Source organism: Megascapheus bottae, chromosome 19 (genome assembly GCF_031878675.1).
Source record: "Megascapheus bottae isolate mThoBot1 chromosome 19, mThoBot2.hap1, whole genome shotgun sequence".
NCBI lineage: Eukaryota > Metazoa > Chordata > Mammalia > Rodentia > Geomyidae > Megascapheus > Megascapheus bottae.
In genome coordinates this window covers 4,591,935-4,610,661 of record NC_143527.1, presented here as the reverse complement: position 1 = coordinate 4,610,661, position 18,727 = coordinate 4,591,935, and the positions used below count along the sequence as shown (strand labels likewise).

The 18,727-nt window shown below is 39.5% G+C and overlaps 1 long non-coding RNA gene across 1 annotated transcript; it reads right to left on the bottom strand.

Moving 5' to 3' along the window:
• Positions 1 to 2,154: 2,154 nt before the first annotated feature.
• LOC150049565 (uncharacterized) lies at positions 2,155 to 17,568 on the bottom strand. The gene is made up of 4 exons (XR_016538857.1): positions 17,392 to 17,568; positions 7,494 to 7,703; positions 3,403 to 3,522; positions 2,155 to 2,713 (listed from the first exon to the last, which is right to left on the bottom strand). It is a non-coding gene; the product is annotated as an uncharacterized LOC150049565 (long non-coding RNA).
• Positions 17,569 to 18,727: the final 1,159 nt, after the last annotated feature.

Below are 18,727 nucleotides of genomic sequence, written 5' to 3'. Positions count from 1 at the left end.
TCCCTTTTCATAAAACCCTGACATAATGTTTTCTTACTAAATATAACTATTTCACTGTCAAAGAAAAGAGAACAAATGTGCTCCAGCTAAAATAAACAGAAAACGGGAAATAAGAGCTTTCCTTTCCATTGGAATTGCTCTCTGCCAGATGGCTGGCGCTTTAACAAGAATATTAAAACGTGGCTCACTGATGGCTGCTGCCCAGTGTGGGAGAGGCAGCTCACTCCCCGGGCTTCACAGATGATTCCTCACCGGCCACACCACTCACCCCTCTCTGGGGAGGGGACGTTGGGGAGCACTCCCCCAAACCATGACATCCACGTACCCCTCACCACTCCCCTCAACTCTCAGCACTTGATCAAATGACATCATCATCTGCACTGCACAGCCCGTGCATGATAGGATGCGAGCCAGCCATCTGTCCAAAAACCAGACTCACTCTGCTTTGCAGCTTATTTAATTTGACTTCCTGAGGCATTTTAATTTCTTTTTTAAACCACCTTCTCTTGCCACTAATGGAGATATCCCTGCTTGAGTGGCTGGGGATAACGGCGAATGTGCAATGCTAGGATGATGCTTTCTCAAATAGGAGGTGCTCTATTGATTAATGAAAGCGTGGGGAAGATTATCGGGCTTGTCTGAAATGACTGTGGAAGTGATGGAGAATCCATGAAGACAGGATAGCTGCGCTGATGGCAAGACTCTGTGAAGGAAGTCTCTGGATTCATTTCAGTTAGGTGCCTTGTGCACTGACTGTGTTTCCCCATAAAGTACCTCTGACAGACTGCTACTACTCTGGGGAGAATGCTTCTCAAAGTGTCACCAGTGTCATAGGCCTATTTTTAATGATCTAAATGAGAAGCCAGGGTCAATAGGAAGTGACACAGTCATGCTCCGAGAACTTCCTGGCTGACCAGTGGTTCCCACACTCCCCGCTCAGCAGCTGGATTCTCCATCCAGGACATCATATTTCAGTTTTCACCCCCACGCAGGCAATGCCTTCAAGTCAGGAGGCAGACACAGTCCTCACAGCTGAGCATTTCATAGCACTCCACTGAGATTTCATAGAGATTGCTATCCTAGGAAAATTTCATCTGAGGATCACATATCACAACATCTGTTCTGAAATAGGAGGCCGTGTGTTTCGTACAGCAACTGCTTTACTGCTGTAAAAGTCTTTTTCCATTCCCAAGTATTTCCTTTGAAGAAGCCAACAGTCAAGACCGTTAATACTGGACTTCATAGAGGAGCTGCACTAATTCACATTTATACCACAACATATAGGGATTTGTTTCTCTAGAACCCGAGCCCCCGTAGGCTCCCTAACATATGCTGTTGTCTTCTACAAACTTAGATCTTGTGCCACTTGTCTACACGAGCTAAGGTTTTCTGTTGCTGCTTTCCTTGCCTAAAGCACATACCCTTTTAAAAACAAAGAAAACAAAACAAATGGAAACCCCCGTGATAAGTCATCACTGGCGACGAAGTCTTCTCCAACTTCATTCTCCTCCCTGGTCCTCTGGATGCAAAGCTCGGAAGTTAAGACCCAGCCCCTCTGACAACCATCCTCCAGAACTGCAAAGTTAAGTGTGGAAGCTGTTCTCCCACACGTTCTATCCGACTGAAGCACTTTGCAGCTCTCTTAGTACTTCCAATACCGGAGTCAATGTTTTAAGCCCACAGTTGGGATGTAAATGAGTGGTGGGAACGTAAATGAGTCCAGGCATCATGGAAGCCAAGATGGAAGTTCCTCGAAAATATTCAGAGAAGAATCATCCTGGAGGCTGTGTATTTTTACTGTTCTGGATATTTCCACAACACCTGTGTCATTGTACATTAGGATACCATAGTAACCACGACATACCACACACGGAAAAACTATACTATCTATCTGTCTGTCTGTCTATCTATCTATCTATCTATCTACACAGTATAGTGTACATTTTAGTATGTAATAAAAGACTATACACTGAAAAATAGAATAGGAAGGATTTCATCATAAAGAAATAATAACACTTGTGGAGAGAAATGTGTTTAATACCTTATAAGCTTATTTGAAAAAAATGTATTCCTTTACTAATTGAGTATCATAATGAAACACTGTAATATACTAATTCATTTATTAAGTAGCATATATATATATTATGTCTCATTACCCCATTAGAAGGCAAAATATTAATGTTTATTATGTACTAATAACAGATGGTTAATTTGAAAGAAATGGAAGGAACTTTCAATCACACATTTCCGGTCATGGCTCTACTGTTGGAGACAGGACTTTTCACTGGATTTCACTGGTGTGGCCAGTGGGTTTAGAGGACGCATGTAGGCCTTCTTTAGTTTGAACGTGTTCAGTGCTGTTATTGTCTAATCCAGGGAGAATGTTATATCAGGCAAAGCAACTTCATTGCTTTTTTTGCTGCACATTTCCAAAAACCCTGTGGGATGCCTGAGTGGGAAGGCAAGGGGGGGAGCAGAGGCCTCTCCACTGGCTTCTTCCCGACCCAGGAGAGTTGGCTGCCGCTCTTCCAACTAATACTGATGAATTTCATCGTGGCGGATGTATCTAGAAGATTCTCTGAGGAGCGTCAGGGTCAGGTTCATTCCCTGCTGGTGATGCAGTACAGGCCTTCTCTAGGATTTCCTGAGCAAAAAGGATCTCGTTTATTCTTCAGCTAGTTCCCATTTAGTTAATCTTCCACTCAGCTTCACACTGTGTCATGAAGGGAGACTTAAATAACTTATTTAGTATTCTACTTTGGAAGGGATTTCCCATAATTAACTAGTCCCTTGGCATGATGCTTCTCAAATTATGGCCGATTTAAACAGAAGAATTATCATGTGGAAGTCTGGTCTTGCAGTACCACCTCAAAGCTTATGTGTCACCCAGCTCCATTCGGCAAGCATCATTTTCCACCTGTGCTGTCTCTTGGGCAGGAACTGCTTGGATGCACTATACCAACATGCAGGCATTATTACACTCAGTCTTTTCCCAGCTACACAACAGACACCAGTACCAATCTCTAAGTGTGAGAAAATGGTTTTCTGCCAATTTTCCTCAAATGTCACTACCACTCCACAGTGGGTTCAAATCACATATATAGAAAAGCAATAAAGTACCTGTATATTTTGGTTAACAAAATTAAAAAGTTATGTTTAAAACTTCTCTAGGAGATGTAATAAACACTCTATTTTTAAATGAGCTCTATACATGACAGTTCTCCACAGCCTGGGAATAAAATAATGGTATCTGAGTTAAGTATTCATTTGCCAGGTGGTAGTTTAATCACATAATATTTAAAGGAAAGAAAAAAATATTTAAAGGAAAGAAAGGACAAGGCACTCTCATTCAGGCAACTAAGTCATTGTTTTAAAAAAAATCTCTGGTGTTCATTTTTTTACCTGGACTGAGATTTTGAGATAGGTGTCTTAGGTTCAAGGTTACCATGGCAACAAGTCATTATTTCCAAAAGTAATTTGACACATCTCAAGAGTTTGGCTCTTCAGTATTCCTATATGGTGCTACAAAGAAAAAGTGTTAGTTAACTTTAGAAATATTTTCAGTAGAGGCAGCAAGAGAGAACTGTAATATTTTGCTTCAAAGTCTCTAGCCCTAGAGGAAAGTTAATCGAGATTTTTAGGACAAGTGTCTATAGGGGAATAAACTGTGCTGACACCACATTTATTTTTATTAATCTTGCAAGCTTTGTTGAAGATGTATATCTGATTAGTTGCATTTTTCAGTTAAAATTAAAAGCAATAAAATATAACCCATAACCCACTTAAAGTTTCATTTCTTACATCTTACCTGAAGTGATAAATCACAGAACATTCCTTTTGCCTATGACAAGTCAGCTATTTAATTATCTACCTTTTACCTTTAAGGCTTAATGATAAATATCAAAATATACCCCATACAGAATTGTTTTGATGATACACTGATAATTTGACAATTATCTTCTAGTTTCCAACAATTCCCAATATTTCTAAAGTCCTAGGAAATAAAATTACCAGCTACTCTACAATCTAGTATCTAAAGGTATTTTGGCACCTTAAATATTGTGTGTAAGGTCTATTTTTGCCAGTCCAGGGGCTTGAACTCAGGACCTGGTCACTGTACTAGAGCTTTCTCAAGGCTGGTGCTCTACCCACTTGAGCCACAGCACCACTTCTGGCTTTTTCTGTGTATGTGATAACCAAGGAATCAAAGCCAGGGCTTGGTGCATGCTAGGCAAGCTCTCCACTGATAGACCAAACTCTTGACCCCTATGATACTTTTTGAAGGATATTAACTGTTGTTTCAGATCTACTAACGGTTTGTAATTTCTATTGGATGATTCACTATGCTTAGTCTCAGGAAAGTTGAATATATTTTCAATATATAGTAAATACAAAAGGTTGTGTGTGTCTGTGTATGTATGCCTATGCTCGTGTGGGTGATTTTTTCTAAGTCTTTCCATTTCCTTACAAATGGGGCAATGTTGTTCTTTCTGACAGCAACATAGAATTCCATTGTGTATAAATACCACATCTTGTTGATCCACTCATCAACTGAGGGGCATCTAGGTTGGTTCCATATCTTTGCTATGGTGAATAGTGTTGCAATGAACATTGTTGTGCTGGTGGATTTAGTATGCCCTTGTTTATGGAAAATTGGGTAAATGCCAAGTAGTGGAATTGCTGGGTCATAGAGCTCTATGTTTAGTTTCTTGAGGCACTGCCATACTGCTTTCCATAGTGGTTGAACGAGTTTGCACTCCCACCAAGAGTGTAATAGTGATCCCTCCTGGCCACATCCCCTCCAGCATCTGTTATTAGTTTTCTTGATCCTGGCCATTCTAACTGGAGTGAGGTGGAATCTTAGAGTTGTTTTGATTTGCATTTCTTTCATGGCCAGAGATGTGGAGCATTTCTTCATGTGTCTATAGGCCATTCTTATTTCCTTCCTTCCTTCCTTCCTTCCTTCCTTCCTTCCTTCCTTCTTTCCTTCCTTCTTCCTTCTTCCCTCCCTCCCTCCCTCCCTCCCTCCCTCCCTCCCTCCTTCTTTCCTTCCTTCCTTCCTTCCTTCCTTCCTTCCTTCCTTCCTTCCTTCCTTCCTTCCTTCCTCCTTCCTTCTTTTCTTCCTTCCTTCCATCCCTCTTTCCTTTTTTCTGTCATCTACCTATCAATCCTTCTATCAGTTATTTACCTGTCCATAGATAGGATCAAACTCTTTCTGATAACGCACTGGCTCATGACAGGCATATAACATAATGCACCCCATTGGTAGTAGGCCAAAATCTAATAACGTATTATTTTCAACTTCTGTATTCTTAGGAAAAGTATGCATTCTCACCTCTTACATGTAAAACCTTGTGTGATAAATGAACTGTATGGATTTATGTGCAAACTGTTTCATCAACAACATAAATTTTATATGCTCTTTCATTTCATATATATCTGGGGAATATCTATCTATATATCTGAGAGGTACCTATTCCAAATATCTATCAAGATAGAAAAGTATCAGAATATAAACTAAATTGAAAATAAGTAAAAAGTTAAAAGAAGTGAACATATTCAACAAAGTATTCTACTTAATGTTAAGAAGCTTTCAGACTCATTAATGACATTTACAGTTATAGACAAGGTAGAAAAGAATCAAAGGAATTACTAATGCAAAGAATGAAAATTGTTAGCCTCTAAATTAGTATCTTACAAATAAATATTTTTTTCATAGTATAAAAATCTCACACTTTCTTTTTTCTTTTGATCAATCCTGTGGCTTAAACTATGGGCCTTGGCACTGTTCCTGAGCTCTTCACTCAAGGGTAGTGCTCAACCACTTGAGCCATAACACCACTTCCAGTGTGAAGATAAGAGTCTCACAGATTTTGGTGCCCAGGCTGGCTTTGAACCGTGATCCTCATATCCCAGCCTACTGAGTAGCTAGGATTACAGATGTGAGCCACCGGCGCCCAGCCAATCTCATACTTTCTATCTTTGGGTACATGTTACATCCACATCCTGATACTCAAAGCAATGCAAAGAAGTAGGATTATCAGGGGAATTTGGTATTGTCACAATGTAGAGAGCATTATGTTAACAATAGTTGAAATGGATTCTATTTAGTATTTTTCATATTATTTAAAAAGGCTAAGAGTATATGACCAAAACATTTGGAAAAGTTGCTCAAATCCTCAGCTGCTATGAATTCCTTGGATAATTTTTGAAAAATACCACACTATATTAAATGTACTTTACAAAATGATGCCAGTTCTTAAAAGGGTTATGTTTCTCCATCTGTGCCCACTGGAAGTGCTCCTTTGACTACTGAACACCAGATGCTAGATGCAGTCCTAGTAGATAAAATCTACTTTTTATTATTATTTCTGTGAAGACACATTTCTATATCCAACAACTTTGCAATTAAGATGATCCATATGGGAGAGAAACTGAAAAAAAATTTGCCTATACTAATTTTCTATTAAGGTACAGACAAAATTTATATGGTAAAAATTAGCTTAATATGTAGCAATAATATGTGAAATATAAGCTTTTATAGTGCAGTATCATGAAATAAGAGATTTCTGTATCTACCATGAATTAATCAAAAATACAAGGAAGTTGATACATAAGCAGTAAAGTAGGGAAACACACAGGTAAATGCACAGACATTATTCCAGAAAGTATTAAAAACTAATTTTGCTTGATGTAAACTTAAAAATCAAATGAGAGTTTTCTAAGTTTTCTCAGACACAGATTGCACAGAGTTTTAGCATGAAAACTCAGCCTGACATCTCACTACGGGTATTAGTCTTGACTGTGACAAAGCCCTTCAGACTGTGATCTGAGCAGCTATTTCAGCAAGAGGACCTGGATGTCTGCTTTCTCAGTGGCAGCTTTTCCATCCTCTCCTTTTGTTTGTCATTTTTGTTCTGCAGAAATCAATGTGTGAATGCCTCCAAGTCTACACACTTGCTTCGGACATGATTATCCAGAGAAATTCGTAGGACAATTGGTCTCTGCTTCTAAAGAAAAGTACAGGTCATTAGGAAAGAATTGTTCTGCCCAAAGACGAAAGCTTCACAAAGGTGGACAGGCAAGCAGAATTGCTGGGATGAAAACAAAAAACCATCTCCAGATAGTGAAAGGAGGGATAGGATTCTAAATGGCTAGTAATTTTGAATGCTTATTCTCTTACATTGCTGCAGGTAAGAAATCATTAAGGCCAAGTACGCTAACCTTTGTGAACATTCATTTATTTGACCAATTATTTCCCTGAGCACCAGACTTCACACTCTTCCCAGTCAGTGAACATTCTGGGCTTCCCAGGATCTTGAGCTCTCTGGCTCACAGATTGTCCTTCTGGTGTAAAATGAAAGACAGGAAATGTAACTTGGCCCAAGTTGTTATTGTGTATTTAGATTTTGGTTCCACTCTGTCTACAGCTTAGAGTCGCAGACCTTTCCTCGATATATAAGATTTTATGGTCTCTAGGAAGAGTCTATTACCTCAGTTAAGGTGGGTTTATCATAAGACCATAGGAAAGATCTCTACGTGGATACTTTCAGACGGGAGCACAATGCATGTGAACGATTAATTTTCTTCCTCTATGCAGGTCCACATGTATTCTTCCTTGTGGCAGTTATAAAGTTTATTCAGATAGTTGTATCCTCTTCACATTTCACACAGTCTATTATAGATAGCTGAAAAATACCATCCTTCAAAGTAAAAATGAGTGAGAGACACAGGTCAGAAAGACAAACATCCTCTAGTTTCCTTGCGTGAGCATAATTTCCTTTCCTTTTGAAAAATTTCTCCTTAGTTAGAGCCACAGTGCAGAATGACAAAGACTTTGCCATCTGACTTGAAATCGGGTGTTCCTCAACCATCTCAGTCATGACCCCAAGCAAGGAAAAACCCACCTCCAGGCATCTGGTTACAGAAGAGATGACATGGTACCACTTACAAGCATTTAAAGTCCAGAATTTCTATTGCTTGTCTCTGGCAGCTCTTTCTGTTGCCAGATTCTGACATCCTGTACCTTGTATATTCATTCTCAGCATTAAAAAGTGATAGGAATGGGAAAAGTGTTAAGGCTTGGTGATATTTTTTATCATCATTTCAGTGTGTTATCAATGTAAGAATATTGGATTGATTGAAAGCTAGATCATGTGTGCATCAAAGAAATGCAGTAATTTGGGGGGATTGGGCTACCTATGTCATTATCTGGAAGAAGGATAATATATGTGGAGGTATTCTACAGTGCAGCCTCACAATCTGTGAGGTGAAAACCTGGTGACCCTAAGGGGAGAGACTTGTTTGTCACATGATGTTTAGTAGCAGGGTAAGAGCTCTAGCCCTGCTCTCCTGACAACCCACCCACACTTTTCTTCACACAGAAACATCATTGTCATGGTGGTTTTCAGTGATGATTCAGTGATTTGATTTCCAACTTCCTTCCTTCCTTCCTCCCTCCCCTCCCCTCCCTTTCCCTCCTCTCCTTTCCCTTCCTCCTCTCCTTGCCTTTCCTTTCTTTTTATTGTAAAGGTGATGTACAGAGTGGTTACAGTTACGTAAGTCAGGTAAGGAGTTCATTTCTTTTAGAACAGTGTTCTCTCCCAGTTTTTCCCTCCCAATTCCCTTCCCCAGACGCTGCATAATTCCTTTTCAACATAGTGTCTAGTGATTATCACAGTTGTATTTCTTCACCGTTGTCCCTCCATGTTTGTGCTCTCCCCTCCCCAAACAGATGAATTTACACACAAGACAAAACATATAGGAATCCAAATCAGAAATGAATGGAGGGGGGGAATAGAATCGCAAAAACCCTTTTGCTTCCATTTCTTGGATTTCATTTCAATAAACATCATTTTATATGATCATGTACACATTATTATTGAGCCTCCAATGTATTTCTTTTCTCTTAAGTATTTCTAATGTGTGACTTGACATTTTGTTTGTGTTCTTGCGTGGTCATTTATATACTAGGTGGATTCATTTGGAGATTCAAATAGTTAAGATTTTTCTTAGTATTTATAAATGGTTTCTCCCCACTATATTTGTCCATATAGACACAGACATATGTATATATTCTAATATATTAAGTTAGTATATGTGTGTGTGTGTTTGTGTGTGTGTGTGTGTGTGTGTGTGTGTTAACTAATGCTTCTGAGGAAATGGATAGTGCAATTTTACAAAAACTTTAAATAGGAATGGCCAGCCACTGACAGCTTGAGGTCTACTCAGGCTTAGCACCATTCTTGCTAATTGCTACCATTGCAAATTAATGGAAGTTTTTTTGAATCGCTTGACAGTAGTTATGCAACTTTCTATGGATAGAACTCTAAGCAAAATATAACAGATGCAGTCATTAATATGCAGCTGCATAAGCTTCAAAGCTCCGAGTTTTTCTCATTATATGTCTCATTTCCAAAATAGATCAATGAGTCTTCCATCTGAGAGAGAATGGGGCAATCCAGTCAGATGGTTCTCATCCCTTTCTATTAAAACTTGAAGTAGTAAGAACTCAACCTGCTTATTTCCACAAGCATATGCTTACATTATTATTATTATAAATTCTGAGACTAATTTAATTTTCCTTTTTATTCTTCCACTGATTACTTGAGTACTTAAAATTCTCTTGGATCTTTGTGGGAGAGCCAGTCTTTTCATTGTTTCATTCAAATCACCAGTATTTTGAGAAAATGACTAGAAATGTCACACAGAATGTCTTTTAGATAGCAGAAAACAAATACAATGGAACTTCTTTTCAAAGCATCTTTTATTTAGGTAGCCATTTAAAATGTAACTATATATATATCTATACATGTAAATATGCCTACACACAGGTATAGTTTGTCTATATACATACAAATAACTGCATATATAGATACAATATGGAAAAATAACTAATAATGAGTTAATGGGCAATATTACATTTTCATTTTCCCTGTTTCTAGCTTTAACTTAGACTCAGATGGGAATTTGCATAGAGAATATATAATCATTTGTAGAACATCAACATGGAAAATGAATGAATAAAAACAACAACAACAAAAATCCCAGCTGTGTTCTGGTGACCCGTGTCTGTAATTGTAGTTACTCAGGAGGCTGAGATGTGAGGATTGTGGTTCAAAGCCAGCCCAGGCAGGAAGGCTCATGAGACTTTTATCTCCAATCAACCACCCCGAAACCAAAAATGGAGCTGTGGCTCAAAGAGACAGAGCAGAAAATGCTCAGGGGAAGCAGCTAGGCATTGATTTCAAGCCTCCTGACTGACTAGGAAAAAGAAGTATCAAGGAAAAAGAAATACCAGACAACAAGGACATCAAAAATTGATGTTGGAAGAACATTAAGTTTGCAGTAATGTAAGGGACCGGTGATGCTTGAGTCAAAGAAATCCCCAAAGGAATCTTTCCTAGAACCTCTTGTCCTTCTCCATCTGTCTTCCAGCATTATGGACTTTTTTTTTGGTGAGTTTCCATTGCAAACATCAAGAGCTCCTGTACTTCTGATGATCCTCCACTGGGGCTGCTCTGGTGAGAACTTGAACCACTAAGTCATTAACAGAGCTTCTTCCTACACCTCCACTCAGTGACGCCCTCACACTCCTCCCCCAGCTCTCTCCAGCCTGTAGTCAGAGGGAGCTGTGTTGTTCATCTCAGGTGAACACTGAAGCTCAAACCATGATCCCACGCGGTCAGGTGTAACCCCCCACCTCTTATCGTTGTAATGACCACCAGCAATTTCCTCCCCTGGCCTCCCTGGGCTGCAATGCCTCCCCCAGGCTGCACGAGGCTCACTCCCTTTCCTCTGTCATCCTGGAGGAAGTTTAAAGTCTCTCAGATCTACAGTTGCCCCTCACAGGGTCTGAACCCTCAGTAGTCTCTGTACTCCTTAGGCCACACTTTGTGGATTGAGTTTGTCACTTTACTTACTGTGTTTACTATTTACTGTGTCTTTATCCCACTGGAGTATACCTTCCCTGCAATTAGAGAATTCTTGCTTTGTCTCCTCCATATTTTTTAACCACTAAGTTAAGAGAGTTAAGAGTCTTTTTTTTTTTCTTTTTGTTTGCCAGTCCTGGGCTTGAGCTCAGGGCCTGAGCACTGTCCCTGGACTTTCTCAAGGCTAGAGCTCTACCACTTGAGCCTCAGCACCACTTCCAGCTTTTTTCTATGTATGTGGTACTGAGGAATCAAGGAATTGAACCCCGGTCTTCGTTCATGCTAGACAAGCACTCTACCACTAGGCCAAACTTCCAGCCCCAAGTTAAGAATCTTTGTAAAGAAATGATTCTGACTGATTAGCAAGGCAGAGTGTGGAAGAGGAGAGAAGAGATTTTTTTCAAGGCATCCTAACTAGAGACATAAATAAATTCAGAAAAAGAGGAACCAAGATAATATTTCAGATGGACAAACAGATGACAGGGTTGTAATGGAATCAGAACTGGGAATCTGGCTGTTGTGAAAAAAAAAAGAGTTACCATTTTCAGGAGAATGTGATTTGAAAATCACAGTATCTGCCCTCAGTGGTGGTGTTTAACATGCAGTGAACCACGGTAGAAGAGCGGCCTTCCCTTCCTGGGACGGGGTAAGGCAGCTTCCTGAAGGAATGCTGGCTAGGGTTGTGAAGAAAGTCTCCTCAGGAGATGTAGCAGGTAGACTCTTTCAGAAGCTGTGCATTGACCAAGACAGTATAATAATGGAGCTGGTTTTGGAGTTCCAATCAGAGTGACTTTAGAGCAATTTAAGGGACACAAATATAGATAGCTAGGGAAATTCACAATTTAGAGGATGGGCTGAGGACTGCTGTATTTCAGTGGATGACAAATGGATTGGTACATTTCTACTGGATGATGAATGGAGGATAAATGTCTATGGAAATTAGGTTAGTTTCCTGAGATCTGGAGAACTGAGTCCTTGTTCCAGACAACCCCAATTCTCATCTGTAGTAAGCTTGAGACTTAGTACAGAGATATTTATTTTTATATCTATCCTATGGAAAGCAAAAAGTTGATAACTCCTAACTGGGGATGAATCACATAGGAATATATGTACATATATTTATGTATCTCTATCAGTATCTAATTCTGTATGAGCTGATGTGAGTTCTGCAGTTGAGCTGAGAAAATTAACTTCAGTGTTTTGGTTAAGAAAAATGAATGGAAAGTAATTAAGAAGAATGACTAAGGAGAATAACTTGTATTATGCTTCCTTAACCGAAAAGCAGTTGCCTGTATCTTGTGTTCTACTGAAACTTCAAGAGACAAGATAGGTCCAGGTAGGACCCATAAGAATGTCCTTGGAAATATTCACATAGGAGTTTATACAGTAGATATTATGAAATTCAGTCATTCATTGGGTCAATCACAGACTTTCAATTAGCTAAACACGTTCCTCAAACTTCTATATATTTGCACACACAAACATATCCTGTCATGTTTCTCTATGAATTTCCACTTTGCCCTTAAAAAAATTTGTAAGCTTCTGATTTTTCCAGCAGGAGAACACTTAAGATACCAAGAAGAACAAGTTCCCCGTCTCGCCGTGAGGTATCATTGCAGGCTGCCTGTCACAACACCGATGGATGGGAACTCCTTTGTCTTTGGCAAATAGTATATTGTAATGAACGCATGGACATCTTGGCTAATGAGTTTCACATGCGATTATACCCAAGTTCTCATTAAAGAAAGATTTGTATATGCCATGGAAGCCCGTTACAAGGTAGGATTGTGGCATGGCTTCTGTAGTAGTTTACATAATTCACTGATAGTCTATTCGCTTTTTTTTCTTTCCTTACCAGCATATTTTGAACACGATAGAACATTATAGATCGAATGGTTCATTTCAAAAGCAAAAGCCATTGGTAATTTCCATATCCAAGTTTCTTAGTTGCTGTGGCTCTTCCCTTATTCTTCTTCCCTTGTAACATCAGACCCCAGAAGACAACACTGGCCAGAGAGCAGGTCTTCCGGTGTCTTTGAATCAGCCATGGATGCATGCAGAGCTCCTCCCTCGCCTTCCAGGACCCTCAGCGCACACTGGAGAGCACAGGTGGCTTCCACGCCTACATAGGACACCAACACTGGGGTGAACTAATAGCAAAATAGAACAACAGAGCCACAAACTATAATAAGCTATTGAAACGTATCCATTGACTGTTTTAACATGACCATTGATCGGGGACAAATGATACTGTGGAAGTGAAACCACAAATGGTTTTCCATATGAGCCGCGCATGCTATCGAGCATGTCACAGGAGTGACACAGAACCACGATGGCTGTGGGAGGGGAATTCTACTGTTTCTAATCATGGACTACAGCAGACCAAGTTAGCAATGGTGAATGTAGATGCACTTCACTATTTAATACATTCTGAAAACTCATGTGTGCATGCATGCATGTGTATGTGTCTGCAGTGTAAAAGAGCAGTGAGTGCTGTAGTTCTGTAGTCTGGGGGAAACTTTGGATGATACACCAAATTGCTGACATTGGTTCTCGACTGTGCTGAAAGCCTGGAGAGAAGGGAGGCTAGCAGGGTCGCAGGCAAAGAAAGCAGAGGCTACGCAGAAGCGGGCTCTAAAGGGAGACACTTTGAATCGACTCAGTGAAAAGGCTGAGGCTCACGTGTGCTTCCTCAGGTGTCACCAGCCATCCAGTGGCTTCCCTGATGTGAAGATCCTCCTCCACTGCTCTCCCCAGTGTTATGAGCTGGTGGCTTTGATCTCTCCAGGAAACTCATCTCACCATGGATGAATGAAAGAGTGTATACCAGCAGGAGCTACACCTTGCTCCCTTGAGTATAAACATACCCATTTCCTTCCCAGGTCATTGCCTCCTGGTGCTCACAGCACAGCCCACTTCAGTTTAGAAAGATTTGCCTTTGTAGTCGCAAACCTTGTAAATGGAGCCCAGATTGTAAACTTCTGTACGAGAACAGGAGTGGGTAGGTCACTACTGTTACCCTCACTGCCTTGAAGGCTCAGGGTCAGAAGGCTGTAGCTTTTGGCCAGTTGGATGTAGTGATATTTACCTGTTAACCCCGTTACCTAGGGAGCCTAGGACAGAAGAATTGGACCCAGACACGCAATTTGACAGGGAGAGAGTACCTATTTTAAAAAGATGAATAACTATCAAAAATTAAGACTTCAGGCATGGTTCAGCAAGAGGGGTATCTGGCTAGCAAGTGAAAGAACCCAAGTTCAAAACACAATTATCACACAAGAAGTTCTGTATTTGGATAAAATTTATTCATCTCCTTTACAAGCACCTTGTTCTTTAAAAATATTGGCATAATGAATTGCACAGCAATCTTACATTATGATATTTACAAAATGCATATAGTGAAAACTTGGTAAATTTCATCCCATCTATGTTATTGTTTCTGAAACTCTCTTCCTCATTCTTTCAAAAAGGGTTTTTTTCATATATTTTTATTGTAATTAATAGAAGGGTTACATTATATTCACCAGATAGAAGGTCCATTAATTCTCGCATCTTGGTCCCATTTCCCTTCCCCCACCCTGCCTCTCGTCTTGTTTTTCCCCCTTCCCTATCCTATTTTCGCTTTGTTGGTGCTGTTTGTGATGTCTAAAATATAGTCATAAAGATCTGACAGCTGATTTAAAAACATACTATATTACAGTTTTATTGAAGAAGCATTAATATATCTAAGTCATTTCACATGGGTAGAATTTCCCCAAAGATAGTAATGGTGGAATTTCTGCGCCTCAGGTTTTCCATCAGGATTATTGTGTCGAAATGAACTCCAAGGAAAGGAAACAAGAGGCTTTTTTATTGTACTGTTTGCCATTATTTCTTTTTCCTTTATTTATTACTTTGGCTTATTCCCTTTTGCCACTGTTTTTGAATTCTATACCCTTTGTCTTATATATGTTTATCTGATTTGGGGAAGGGACAGGAATTACAGAAATGCTGGGACAAAGGGTAAACCAAGTCAGCAGTGATACTTACTAGATACTACGTTGGAAATAAACTACACAACTTGGGGGGCAGAGGAGTGTGGAAGGAAATGTCTTTAAAACCAGAACACACATTTGCATGACTCCTTTTCTATTTCTGTACCTGGAAGCAAAGTTATAATGAGATATTTATTACACTAGAACTAGTATGGGATTCTAGATGCTGAAATGTATAGGACAAACTCTCTCCTTTCATACAGAATAGTGTTTCTGCAGGAATAAACAAATAATAAAGGAATAATGTGAATAATACCTTGGCACACCCCTAAGAACTTTAATAAGTGGGCTGTGTATCAGCATCACCATTCCTTGACTAAATGGTTCCTACTTTATTCTCCTCACTGTCGCCCTGCGAAGGATAGTATTTCTAGCTAACTTATCTGCAGCAGATGGAATAGCATCCTCCAGAAAGATATGCTCAAGGTCTAAATTCCTTTTGAGTGAGATTTTTTTTAATGGTATATTACCACATTAAGGCTGGAAGAGGTAGAAATGATTTCTTTTAGGTCTCTGGAGGGATGTAGCCCTGCTGAAGTGTCTGCCCTTTGTGACCGTCTAAGAGGAAACTTACACAGTTTCAGACCTCTTCTCCTCAGGGCATTTATTCTGGCAGTCCTAAGAAACTTGTGTGATCTTTGACTTTCATAACAGAAACTGAAATCTTATGTGTTTCTAGTATTGTTCATTTACATTATAAAATGAAAAATAGTTATTTTAATCATAGGCTTTTCTGAGGTCAGTTTTCTTAATTTGACCCTTTATGTGTCAACTATGTACTCTGAAGATGCATGTCACCCAAAATATTCTTTGAGTTTTGTTGGTCATGGGGTTGAACTCATGGTCTGGGTGCTATCCTTGAGATCTTTTACTCAAAGCTAGAGCTCTTTCACTTTGAGCCATAGTTCCACTTCTAGTTTTCTGGTGATTATTGCAGGTAAGAGTCATGAGTCTCAAGGACTGTCTTGCGGGGGCTTGCTCGACCAAAATCCTTACATCTCAGCCTCCTGAGTAGCAAGGATTATAGGCAGGAGCCAGTAGTGCCTGGCTTAAAATATTCTTCCTAAGAGATATTCTACTTCTGTATTTATCAGTTCATGTTTTTGATACACACACACACACACACACACACACAAAGTATTTTGGATTTTTTTGTTTGTTTGAAATTCCACACTTAAGCATTTAATTTCCTACAATGTGAATTTGAATAGAAATTCTCTTATGTTCTTGCATCTCTAAGGTGTTCAATACCGTATGATATATAAAAGGGAAAAGATTCTCTACGCTGTTGGGGAAAGACAGATAAAGCAAAATCATCAAAACGGAGAAGTTTTCACTTTGCTAGTAAGACATAATCCATAACAAATTAAGTCCAAAGTCAATGGCAACAGCGACCAAGAAACAAATGAACCCAAATTAGGGATGGATGAGGCCGAAGTGGAGGGAGGCAGTCGAGTTAGGGATGGTTATGAAGGAAGTCCTACTAAGAACAGAACACTGGAGCCAATAACTTCATGAGGCAACACGCTAAATAAAAAGCTAAACTAAAAGGGCGAGCTGTATGAGGCTGGAGAGAACTCACAAAGTATACTAATAGGAGAACACAAGTCCTCAGCAAACCATAAAATAGCAGAAAGATATGATAGCAATGGTTTGCAGGTGAGTTTGCTTCCAGTAATGGAAAGAATTAAGATGGATGATATTTTTTCCTTCAAATTTACTGGAATAGCATTGACAGGTTTGTGGAGATGTGAGGTTTGTCCTGACTTGTGGCTTTGAAAGTTTTGGATTGCTTAGAAAAAAATTACATTTTCACATACTTGTCGCTGAAGGAAATAAGGTTGTAGATTATGACAGCAGATTTGAGCATTATAGAATTTGTGGGTACACATGTTTCAAGAGTGCTATGATTTGGCGGTGTGTTTCTAGGCTTTTATAATTGAATTAATTGGAAAGATAAGCTTGATGAAATCAACAGATCTGAGGAAACATCTAGTTTTTCTGGTGACATCACTTACTAATGTGTGAAATGGTTCCGGGGGTGTGGAAACAATAATGGTGTTTCTTTGTATTTTTATTTATGCCAGAAACAACCCTTGATGTAAATTGAGAGGTCAATTTGAGAAAGATAATTTCATAATTTTAGAACTAAGCACATTAAAAATACCAATACATCTCAGTTTGTGTTGAATCATTAATGAACTCCTTCATGTATGTCAAAATAAAGTTTAAAAAAAAAGGCAAAACATTCAAACTATAAAAACAAAATAGCAATAAAAATTGAAATATTTCACCAGAGGCCAAGTAAAAGTTCTTGGCTAAAGTAATAGACTAAAAGATGCTGGAAGGTGCCCTAGGGCAATTCAGGAGATGAAATGAAACTTCTTCTCTCAGAGAGAAATCGTCCTAAGAAGAGGGTTACTTACTGAACACCCAGGTCACAGCTTAAAGGTTATCTAGTTGACACATTCAGCAGATATTCATGGAGGTCAGTAAGATCCAAGCTGAGAGCCCTCAGGACAGGGGCTTGTGAATCTTTCCTCTGGGAGAGGAGCGGCTGCTTTCATCAGCACACAGGCTCTGGCTCATCCCTAGATGTGAAGATTCGTTTCCCATGCCCTTCTGCAATGGAAGGTGTGTGGTTCTCAAGAATGCCTGGACCCCACAGTTGGAAAAGCAGTTCTGATTGGCTGGTACACCATTGTCCACATTCTTTCAATTATGATATGACCACAGCTTGTCTTGAGATCACAGAACGCTGCATTCTCTTCTCTCTGTGCTCCCACCTGTCTCCTGGTAGACCTTACTTTGGGAATGGACCATGCTTCTACAGGGAGAGTGGTGAATTCAGTGGTATTGATCATTGGGGGTGGGGGAGGAGCTCGCTAGGCTCCCATGCTCCTGGTCTGGTGTGCCAGAACACTAAAAACCCAACTCAGTGTCCCAAGAAGTATGGACATTGCCTCAGTGAATATGCACTCTATTCCATCTACTGGTTGAACTTGGGTTTCAGAGCAGATGGGGACGTTGGGATAATCTCACTGATGAGTGGGAGACAGGCAACATACACATAAACAAGTGTGATTGTGAAGGGGAAAGGAGTCATGCCATGTGGGTCCATTTGCAATGCTTGGGCCATTATATGTGGACAGAATGATCTGGAAGGACAGAGGAGAAAGCATATTCTATGTAGAAGAAAGAGAAACAGGAAAAGGTGTGGAGGGGTGAAAGACTAAGCATCTGTCAGGGGAAACAAGCAAAATACATTGTTATCATCATCATTATCATCATCATCATCATCATCAGCAGCAGCAGAAGCATCCTAGGTCTATAAAAAATAAACTAGGACATGTGACAAGCGATATTTGGGTTTTTGAGCCTGGTATATTTCACTTACCATTTTCATGAAAGCTGACAATTAAAACTCACACAATATCACATGGTATCCATATAAAATGTATTTATTGGTCTATAGCCATTTTATTAACATTTATGTTTGTTGTTTTATACTAAATTGCAATCAGTGCTCTTCCTTATATGGACATATATTGGTCCATATGTATTTTATGTTTCTACATATATGTGGGAAATCATGCCATTAATGGGTAACTGCCTACAGCATTACTAGGTTTTAGCAAATGAGTTTGTATGAGTATAGAAAGTCGTTCTTTTTTTTTTTTTGCCAGTCCTGGGCTTGAGCTCATGGCCTGAGCACTGTCCTTGGACTTTCTCAGGGCTAGAGCTCTACCACTTGAGCCTCAG